The following is an 11,757-nucleotide window of genomic DNA, read 5'->3' as shown; positions in this document are numbered from 1 at the left end:
AAATGGCTAAATCTGGCTCAATGTGTTTGGCTGTGCATGTTAAAGGTTGAGTAAGGGATTCTATTCAGAAACACTTTTTGTTATAACTTGAAATCCTCGTAACATACTGATAGCAACAAATATATTAAATGCTCCTTAACAAAAAAACATAATTTGTGGCAGTGGCAGGACTGTAAAAACCCTGTCCAATCAACAAAGTCGGACCGGAGAAAATAATTGAACGTCCTGACTGTCTGTTAATATTTACTTCCTGATTGCACTCTGCCGATCGTTGTGGTGTTCTGGGGGCGTGGCTTTGAACAGAGGTCTGAACGAAGGGGACGGGACTTTTTCGGTTCGGTGATGTGTTCAAAGTCAAAGTTTCTGTTGTTTTCCAAATGACCTACTCTGCCTTTAAATAAACACACTAAACTGAATTAAACTTTGCTGGGAGGCAGACCCAGCTGGAGAAACAGATTTGTGGATCGGCATTACATTTTCGATGGGGGGCACATAACATAAGAGAAGTCAGAGTAGAAAGCCATTAGTTTTTACTTTGTTGGACTAGGAATAATTAAATATGCATGTGATCACAGTCTTTGATTATGGCCAATCAAGTCAGCTCATTAAAACAGTGTAACAATCTCATAATGGCTGAGGAAAGTCCAGACCCCAATGAAAAAAAACTGTGTGAGAAGTCAGATCACGCAAAGAGAACTCAAAAATACAAGTACACAAAAAACGGTGGAGTTACCCCCTGCTGGTCATTAGAAAGAATGCACCTAACTCTTCAGACCTGGAGACTGCCTCTTGATAACAATGCAGTAATCCTTTAAGACTTGAGTCCAGCAGCTTTGTTCCAGTGCAGCACCTCTTCTGTGGAAATGAGCTCAACTATATCTAGTTGCAATTCATCTCTGAGTATTTCTTTATTCCCCAGAGAGATGATGTTCAACGTCCCCAGAGCCAGTTTCTGGGTCCGCGGTGAAGTCGACCAACACCGCTGTTCTTCTCCCTGCAGACAACACACTCCAGCACAGTAATGAGTCAAGGCTGTGAAGGGTGTTTAATACAAATTCACATATATTATTCAAACTGTGATTGGATGCACGCTAAACACACTATATGAAAAAGATGTAGTTTGATTTATTTATATATTTTACTGTATTTTTTATCAAGACATTGTATGTTGTTAAACACTACTCTTCTATTTATCCACATATATTTATATTGATATGTTTTTTTAATGTGCCCAATGTCATAATGACAGCCAGCTAATACTTTTTCAGCATTTTTATTTGATTATTTACTGTCTTTAACCCTTTCTGTTGTGTGTGACCCTGTGTGTTCCCACCATTCACACACCTGATGGCCACACACCCATCTGCACACCTGCTCCTCGTTGCCCTTCGTTAGCTCCCCAAGTATAAATCCGACCTGCTCTTCGGCCCCAGGATTTAACTGGAGAATAGAGAAAATATATATCAGACTTGGGGAAGGGTGGGAAGGACTTATTGGTGTGAATGCTGAAAGCAGAAACTTAATTTAAACATTAACCTTTCTGCTAAATTAGGACCTGTGTGCGGTTACTTTTGAAATGTTTCCCATTCAAATGAGTGGACGACGCAAATTCGTTCCTACAGATGGAAACTCCATTCAAAACATTAAAACATTCCACATATTTTTATACAGTATATTAAGGCTTTTATTCAACATTTAAATCCCATTCAAATCTCTTTTTTTTATATTAAACTTTTTTGAAGCTTAGTGAAAATGCCTTTCTCACACTTTTACATTGGTGTGTATTGGATGGACTGTTCAGAGCCAACTGTTAGAATGGAGTGGAGGTTTAAAATCTTTAAAAGATTTTCTCTCATTCCTATTTTTTCCCTCTTCATACCTTATTTCAGGTCAAAATGTAGGGAAATGCAATAAACCAATAAACAGCGAACTGTTTTCTAACCTGCATCAGATACTGATTGTGTCTCTCTCTTCTCCTTCCCTACATCTACAAAATAAACCCTCCATAGAGTTACTGTATCTTAACAGGAAGTGCAGGATGATCCTTGTTGTTCATAATAAAAACCAGGCATCTAAACAGGGAATCAAACTACCCGTATTATTCAAATTTTCAATACTATTCGTACAAATGAAACCCATTCCTAATTTCACCACTATTCCTATGACTTCCCTGTCTTTATATAGCCAGTAATGTAGTGTAGCTTCAGCTTTTCAAACAAAAACTTTAAAATATTCCACATCTTTTATACACTCTTGATCTTATTCACATTTTCAAGGACATTCATACAAATTAGAACAATTTACACCTTTTCTACTACTTCACTGTCTTACACATTTAAATCAGCAATTCAGCATAGTGTCAGCAGCCAGCATTCTTCAGAATGTGCATTTCTAGTTTTATATTATATTATATTATATTATTTTACTCTTGGAAATTTCAAAAAGTTGTAAAAAAGAGTCTTCATAAAATATAAACATGCATGATTTCTATATGTTCACTTCTCATTATGTACACTGTGTTAAAATGTTTGCTATGAAATCAGGCAGAGGGGGTCACATGTGTTCACTTGCAACTCTTGTGAAACACATCGTTAGGTAATACTGGCCGCATAGATGGAAAAATAAAAAAAGAGGAACATGAGAAAGTTGCAAAACTGCCATTTCAGGAAAAACAAGATCAACAGATCATCCTGTTATTGAGAATGAGCAGCGAGAAGGACATTTCCCAAAGTGCTTGCATCCTTAGAAAGTTTCAATTACAGCTTTACAGCTTTCAATTTTCTATTCGGAACGTCTTTTAGTGATGATTTGTGTGTTACATTATCATATTCTATTCAAAAACCTTAACTGCTTTCAGTCCATCTTGTGTGGTGGGGAGCGATTTAATAGGAGATCGGGACTGTGTCCTGTCTGCGCAACCTTAGTTGCCTTAAATCAGTCCCATCATTCCTGTGATGTTCATCGTGACATTGCCTTGTCTGAAATGTAACACAGACAATAAGATAATTGATACCCAGAAGAAATCTGTCAGTGCATAATAGAGTCATTCGCTTAATAGTTTGTTTCACAATCAGACGCATCCATCCTGGAAAGACTCTTAGTAAACTCTTTCAACTGAGTGGCACCACGGCAATTGTCTGTGTTATATTAGACAACTTGACAGGAAAATATTCAGTTTGAAGAGTTTGTAGAAACCAGGAATCCGTGATGAGAGCATCTGCTGCTTCATTAAGGAATCTTGCCAAAGGACCTTCATTCTCCGAAAGCGACGAAGCAACAGACGTCAATTTACCCTGTGGAGCTTTAATTGTAAACAAAGACAGTTTTTTTTTTATAAAAAATAAAACTTTACTGACAAGTCGCATCTGCACATATTAGTAATCACTCGGCCTCTGGATCGGCATGTGAGCGCTCCAGACCGCCAGCTTGTTCCACTCACCGCTGGACAGCTCCTTCGGCTTGCCGGAGTGGGCCATCTGGCGGCGAGCTTACTGGGCCGGCAGTACAGCTGCGAGCTTCTAACGATACAAAGTTTAATGCTTAATCTTAAGCTTAAACTTAATATTCCTTTAAGGCCTAACAAACACATTCAATGCATCTTTAAAGGTCCAAAAATGATGAAAAACACATTTTCTCACCTATAAACTGGTCCTCCCTGAGCTTGTCAACTCCCAGGATGAGGAAAACAAGCGACACCTGCATGGTCTCTGCAGCCCCCCCACTGGTACAACGGCGCTCCTACAGGCTGTTCAGATTCAGCTCCTGTTGTTACGTAACAACCTGGTGCTCCGTGAATAAATCCCGATGCGGGTGAAGCTGGAGATAATCCTCCCTCAGTCTCACGCGCTCTGGTGCGTCTTCGCTCTGGCGTGTGTCCGACAGAGCGCCGTTTTAATGACAATGTGCCGGCTACGTCCGTGTTAGCTTGTATGTGTGCTAACTACTTCACACCGGACTGCTTCAGTAACGAGGGTCAGTACAAAGCTGGCTTTGCCTCGACACTGACCCTCGTAAAATGATCTGTCCCAACCATACGGGACCAGCAACTTCACCTGACACATGAGCCATAGCGATACATCCACGTAAACACCACTAGCGTAAGCAGCATCGTCTCTCTCTAAGTAGGCGATGACAGACGGAGCTCATTAGCATTTAAAGGTGCAGACACAGAAACAGCCTGTTCTCAGCAGAGCTCATTTGAGCAACTTTTAGACAGCTGAAATTCAGGACCACAGATGGGTTTGGGGCAATGCATATCGAAAACATTGTTGTTGGACCTCTGACAGCTGTGTGGAATTGAGGAAAAACAGTATAATATGGGACCTTTAAGGCTCATAAAGCCTTTTTGTGTATCCTTGTACTGCACGTGTGCTGATAAAACAAACGTGTGGAAGGTCAGCGCATAAATTATTGCTCCACAGCACCACTAGTGGTCAAACACGTTTACATCCTGTCTCACTTTCACAAATTCACTATCAGAAGTATTGTCTCATCTCGGATCACAGTCTGGTTCACCTTCTGTGTTTTTCCAAGGACAAACGCCAGCCTGTTGTGTGCGCTCTTACGCTGACTGGCTGTCAAATACAGGACCTTCCTGATTTGAGGCCAAAGGGGAGGGCAGGAAGAATTACCACTGACCCCCTGTATAAACTAACCATCTGTTCAAAAGCCCTTCCTGAACCAACAGCAAGATTATATCAAGAGATGGTGCCTGGCCCAAAAGATGAAAGTCTTCTTAAGATTTTCTTGTTTTCTTGTAACTGCAATTGTGAGATAATGAATTTCTTCTAACAGCAGAAACCAATGGGTCAGTCACAGCAGTCAAAGCCCCAATCAGTGATCCAAACATTTAACTTGCGATTTTTCAGTGCACGTCTTCTTAAAGCCACCGTGGTTGACTTAAACAACTGCAGACCAGAAAACACTGATGTGCCTTATCAAACGTACTGCCTTAATATTGCCACCAGTGACTTTACAGCAAAGACTGAAGGATGTGTGGAGAAAACAGCTTCATTACTCCAGAGGCGAACAACCCGGAGAACTGTAAAATTGGTCACAGAAATGGTATTGATCTGGCTTTTCAAAGCACGGTTGTGACTAGACTCGTAATGTTCCTTTAGTAAAAGCTCCCTTTCTGCTCTGTCTACCCCCCAATCAACCAGCTGCATGTGATATCATCATCAGTTATATTTGGATTGTCGTAAAAGTAAAATAAATTACTGTAAATCTGAATATGATCACTTGTATTATATTTGATGTTGTTTATTCATAAAAGACCTTGAGGAAACACCTTAGTGAACAGTCAGTGATGGGGAATTCTTTACAAAGATGAGAAGTATCCTGAGTCATGCTGGATAGTAAATGGAACTGCCCATCTCCACAATGCAGGGTGACCTTGTCGTAAACAGAAATGGTCCTTACACAGTTCTCCGCCTGGGCTGTGGTGTAATGGAATTGGAGACGGGAAGGATGAGCCAATGCAACCAGCTTGTGCAAGACAATGACTGATTGTCTGGGGAATGCTCCCCTAATACATTACCGCGACATAATTGACTTCAGTGCAAGACAGGATGCCCAACAGTTTGGCCTCAAGGTCACAGTTTTGGGCCGAATAGGTAGGTGAGAAGGTTTGCATCAATACTAGGTGAAGAAAGGAGTAAAATTCACCATTTTCTTTGACCTTGTGAACAGCCTGAATGGAAAAATGTTGGTTCTCGACATCGCATAACAACCGTGGATCCCATTTAATATAATTCTGACCTCCAAAGACCATTCAAGAGTTTCTCCTGGATATTCAATTCATCTTCACGCGTCTGCTGAGAGATTTGTTTTCGAGAGGAAACAGTGTTTGAAATGCAGAATACATCCATACATCTTCCTGCCATTCGATGAATCCATCCGCCACTCCAGTCACTTAACGGGGGCTCGCCGACTGCATGCGTCTGGCTTCAGTCTCGGGCTAAATGGCAGCATATTTAGCGTCATCACCCATCAAGCGACTGTCAGTTGGCAGTGGCTCTTACCGTGATTGATGGTCACCCCCTGGTGTATAGCGCACCGCGAGCCAGCCGACCACCGTGTCACTATTCGTGGTTAATGACCCGCTTGAGGGCTTCCGTGACCGAACGGAGAGCAAAAGTTGTCTTTGCACGTATCAGGACCAGTGCTCTTTGGACACACATAATATATGCAAACAAATGGGTAAACAACCTAACATGATTATATGATTATTGCAAGGCTTTGTCAAAGTTTACATTGATTATTTCAATTATCCATGACTTATGAATGAATGATTATTTACACTTTCTTGTTTGAATAAAAATTTCGCCGGCAGCGATGTGTTGTATTCTGTGATTACACTGCAGTGGGATTAATCTGTCGTGAAGATTCATGTATTTATTCTTTATTCATTCACGTTAATTGAAAGCAATAGTGAAAACATTGTATATGTGGTCCGCGTGTGATGAATGTGCACTTAATGCTCTTTCTGGGTTACTGCTCATTAACTGCTGTTTACGTCTCATTGTCTCAACTCCAAACTCAGCCAAGGTCTTATCATTCTCTCAGTCTGTGCAGTGATTTGCTGCGTGGGACAAAGACATTGTGCTTCTGCAGTGGTCCACAATAAAACAAGAGGGAGTTTTCACACAAAGCTGTATTTCAGTCTGATTGTTACATTTTAAAAAGTGCAAAGCCTGAAAGTTTTACAAGAGAAAATAGCAAAGAGAAATCTGTCTTCTGTAAATTCAGCTCAAATCTATAATCACTTCAGTAAACCTCGTTTATGCCCCCGGGATACAGAGGAGAGAAGATATCGAACAGCAGTGTGTACATGGGCAAGGTTAAAAAAACAACAAAAGAAATGTAATAAAAGAGCAACAGCGAGATTTTGTTTTCCCAGGTATTCCCTGTGTATGTTTACCAAAAGAGCTGCCTTCCAGCAGGGCCTTGCTACCGAACACAAAGATGCCCTTAATGCTGTTTTCCACCCGTCGGGATGTTTTTGTTGCTGCTTGGGTGGCAGCAGCAGCTCTGTTCTCCTGATTGTGGGATTAAATTGACAGAAGGCCAGAAACGGCATCGACACTCTGTCCTCTAGACACGGTGGCAGCTGTGTGAGTTGATGAGTGGCCTGTTTAAACCACGACTGGTATCGCATTCATTTCTGCTTGCCTCTAAACGGATCTAACGCAACACGTTGATTGGACATAACGGGAGGATGCTTGCACAGGGTGACAGAATGCAGTCCACCAGCTGTGACCAACATCTTGTTTATTGATAGAAGGAAACATCGTACAAAAACATGTTTACTGGAAAAATGGAATCCAATTTAAACAACATAAGTTTACCTCAAGAGGAGTTTTCAAGTTCTCTTCATGTCAGTGTGGGTTTACTCCGGGTTCTCTGGCTTCCTCTAGTCCAAACATGCACGATAGTAATGACTCTAAATGACCCGTAGGTGTGAAAGTGAGCGTGAATGGTTGCCTGTCTTGTGTCAGCCCTGTAGTAGCCACAGGTTATGTCCAGGGTTCACCATGCCTTCACCCAATGTCGCTGAGTTCGGCTCCAGCCCCTATGAATAATATAATAGTACAGATCATCTGGTCAAAAAACATAAAATAAGGATATCATACAATGAGAATGCCATCTTATGTGTAGAAATAAGCAATTACTGACGATGGTTGTGTAGATTTTCTTTAAACTAAAAGGATATTTGTGAACCACCAATAGTCACATTTCTATACCATCTTAGTCAGTCGGTCCCCAGACAGCCTCGACGCAGTCCGAGGAATTCAGAGTGGTACAGCACTCCGTGTCCTCATTATATTTTAATACATCACTTGAATATGTGGTGATGTAACAATTCAATAAGCCTCTTTTCAGGGATCTTTTGGCCCTCATTTGGCCCTCGGGGTGCAAGAAGAAATGAAATACGCCGCTATTAGTCATGAAGAATCATGATGAATATTTCATCAGGATGCCAGGGAATTCTCACAAACGCCGTTAATGACAAAGCACGCCATCTGCCACGGCAACAGGTAATTTAAGGAATCCATCATAATCCATTGTCACGGACGTGAACGGTGATGATACAGTAACACAGACAATGTCTGGTTGTCTGCTCTCTAAAAACAAGCATTAAGTTTACGTTCCAGCCCGGCGTCTTCCAGCTCGGCTGGGTGAAGTAAGTATTAATAGCAATGAATAATACATTAAAAACTTGCATTTCCTCGTCTCATTTTAATATAACTTGTTTTGCAGCACGATGACATCATAACCCTCCTTAAGCAGGATGGTTCATTAAACCCTTGGTTCACGTATAAACCGGAGTGAGGTACAGTCTGACCGGACCAAGGACAAATTAGTGTCACGGAAGTTGACTGAGCCAGAGCAAGTGCTCGTGTTGAATGTAAATTGCGATAATGCATTTTATTATGAAATATTCATGAATCACTGTGCAACACAGGTCGCCTTGTACCCCAATGTCTAATTGCCAATTACACTTACAGCGCACAAATTCCGATCATGAAAGCGATAATGAACACTACAATATAACAGAAATTGTTGAAATCATGTGTTGGGTCATTTCATTTAATCTAAAACCATAAAAATAATAAATATCATGATGACTGCGTTTTGAAGGATGGTTGAAGGATCTTGTGTTAGAAGATAATTGTATGAAGGTGACCTCCAGAAGAATTTAATCAAGAACACCGTGTCCGTGTGTCCATCCAGGGGAAAAAAAAGAAGAAAAGAAAAACGCCAGCGGTGGAGATTAAGAGATATGTCAACAATACTGACATCTTAAGAGTCTCTCTGGTGGAGAAACAAGAAAAACGTGCTCTCTTTGCTGTCAGCACATTACCCTCTTAATGTGTGTGTCGAGGTCTGCAATCTCTGAAAACTACTCAGCTAGAGGATAATTACACTTTCTTTTTGCTGTTTATTATAATGCTATGACTTTGGGATTTATCTTGAACAAATTCAGCGAGGCATTTCATCACAACGCTTTTACAAAATTCCTCTATAAAAACATGTGCCTCCAAAGTGTAAACTTTTCCATTTGGTGAGAAAGACTTCTTCATTTTTAAGCTTTATGACAATTTGCATAATCCAATGTTCTTTAGATAACGAATGTATATTTTTAGTTTTAATAAGTAGACATTTTCTCCACCTGTTTAAAAATATCACCGGGATTAGAAATGCATGGGTTTCTTTCAACAGCGACTATATATTTAAGATTTATAAAGTAGGATTCTCATTAATCTTTCTTTACTCTTCTCATTTATAATCTTCACACAGTACTTTTACTATCATTTTTCTTTCTGTCTTCCATATATATCATCTGCATCGGAGTTTTCCCTCTTGATTTTTGTTCTTTATTCATATTTGAGAAAAATTGACTGGAATTGATTCTCCTCTGACTGGGTGCTCAAATGCATATTACTTGCAGTAATAATCCAAAGAACAATCCTCTACCAAACCGAGAGAAAAGTAACAACAGGTATCTAACTCCCGGAGAGGCGTTACCATGCCGATCACATAAACGCTGTCTGTGATGCGACCTCATACTTTCTGGAGCCAAAGGTTCTTTTTGTCACTTACAAAAGCAATCAATAATCCCATTTAATATTTGACGGTAAATTGTTTTGCTGTAGGTGCCATTGATGAGATTTTTGGAAGTTCTTTCTGCACTGTTAGTTTTATAGATTGAATTTGCAAGTTTGTTTATTTAAATATAACCTTTTGTTTCCTTAGTAAGTAAACACGAATCCCAAGGAGTGTTTCAAGGAGTGTTCAAATAATGGAGACATGCAAACGCTTATAAATATCGTTCTATAGTCAAATACTAAACGCGGTAGGGACATACCACGTGTATGTCTAGTACTTTACAGCTTTTCCCAATGAAAAACGTGGCTTTTAAAAGACAGTTAAGAGAGGTTCCAGTGAAAAGTGTAACAATACAAAAACAGGGTTCAGGCCTGCAGACTTTCATTAACTCAATCAGCCTCGGGATCCAAACAACGACCCACAATGTCTACGCTGCTGTATGCTTTTGGTTTCTGTGTAAATAAGGCTTGTTTTTGTAAAACTCATTGCATTAGATTAAGATCAAATCTAAGACTTGTCTTAAAAAAAGCAGATCAGTACAGATTTTGTGTTTTTTAAACTGTTTAAATGTTGATTTCTTTGTCTGACTGGAAGAAGTCAATGGAATTTAGGAGAGTTTTCCTCCGAGCAGCCCTGAATATTTTCCACTCTAACTCCGTAGACGGCCTTCGGCGCTCCCCAGAGGCTTAATTTGACGATGGGATGTTGAAATTGTTGCCACGACTGAGGTTCTCTCGACCAGCATCAGCCCCCGGGCTGGGATGATTCGCTCCCCACTGAATGACCACCGTGGCTCGTTCTCACCCCGGGTCTCCTAGTTGCAACTGCACAGCCATTAATTGCAATGCAGAGGTGAACGTCACACTGCCGTTACATAAACATGTGGGCAGGTTTTGGGTGTGAGAAGTTTGGGAGTGACGGCTCAAAGTGGCCGTCATGGCTTCTCCAGAGAATAACAAGCATTGTGGTTCGGCTGTTGTATAAATAAAACGAGTCTGTTTTTTAAATGTGTAGACTTTAACATTTGTGACGGTTTCATAGATGGTGTCTGTGTTGGATATTTGATGTTAATTGTGTTTGAATTGTGCTGCAAACATACAACAAGCTGCATTAGGACATTTTCAATAATTTTGATCAAAATATCTTTTTAGGAACAGCAAATATTACTGCCTTTGGTATAAAAAGACACGTGTGCTGCTGTTCGGCATGTGTTTCCTCCATTTTGAAGACTATGTGGATATAATTAGAGTCCCAGAGTCTCACATATCCATGACGTCCGTGTTGGAGAGAGAACAAAGCCTGTTATTCAGGTTTTAAGTTTTTCTTGTGTGAATACGGAGCCAGCAGGGGGCTCAGGTGCTGTAGAACGAGACAATCCCCTCACATTCAGATGGGAATAGACCTGTCAGTCCTGGAAACCCTTGAAAAACCCAACCAATGGAACCACATGCGGCGTTCTCAGCGCGCGCCGCTCTTATCTGGTGTGAACCAGAGTGGAAAGATACCAACGCAAAGCATCATCGTGCGAGATGCAGGCATTCTCAACGGGTAATGTTTTTTTGTTTTTTGGAGGGTTCGCTCACACTGAACAATCATCGCATTTCAGTGATTCATGCAGCTGCGTTTGAACAAGAAGTTAGGGTGTCTGCTGCTTTTTCGGGAGTTTAAATACATTCATAAATAATACGTTGCCTGTCTGTGGGCTTGTTCATTTCCAGAAACTGTTTTTTTTTTTCATTAGCAAATTCAAATTCCCCCCATAAACCCTTGGCCTTCAGAAGATTCCAAGATTAAAAAATGTCACAATGGAAATATCTTAATTTGTGCTCAACCTCCATTGATAAGTGAGTGAAAAGGTACTTTCCTTTGAGTTGTTTACGCTTGTTTGTCACTGAGCCTTCTTTATAAGCTCCAAGTCCTTTAAATTAATAGTTTGACATTATGGGAAATGCACTCGTATGCTTTGCCGTTGAGAGTTGGATCAAAAGATAGATTCCACTTTCATATGTGCAAATGTGACAAAATCTGCCTATTCTGGCTCCTCCCAAGCTCACTTATGAACATAGGTCTTATTTGTTTTATTCATACAAAAACATACGCATAAAAGGGACAAGTTTCTTTACTGGGAGCAGTGACTTCTTGAAA

This window comes from Eutrigla gurnardus (assembly GCF_963514095.1).
Source record: "Eutrigla gurnardus genome assembly, chromosome: 19".
Classification (NCBI taxonomy): Eukaryota; Metazoa; Chordata; class Actinopteri; order Perciformes; family Triglidae; genus Eutrigla; species Eutrigla gurnardus.
Note: the sequence above shows the minus strand (reverse complement) of the source record.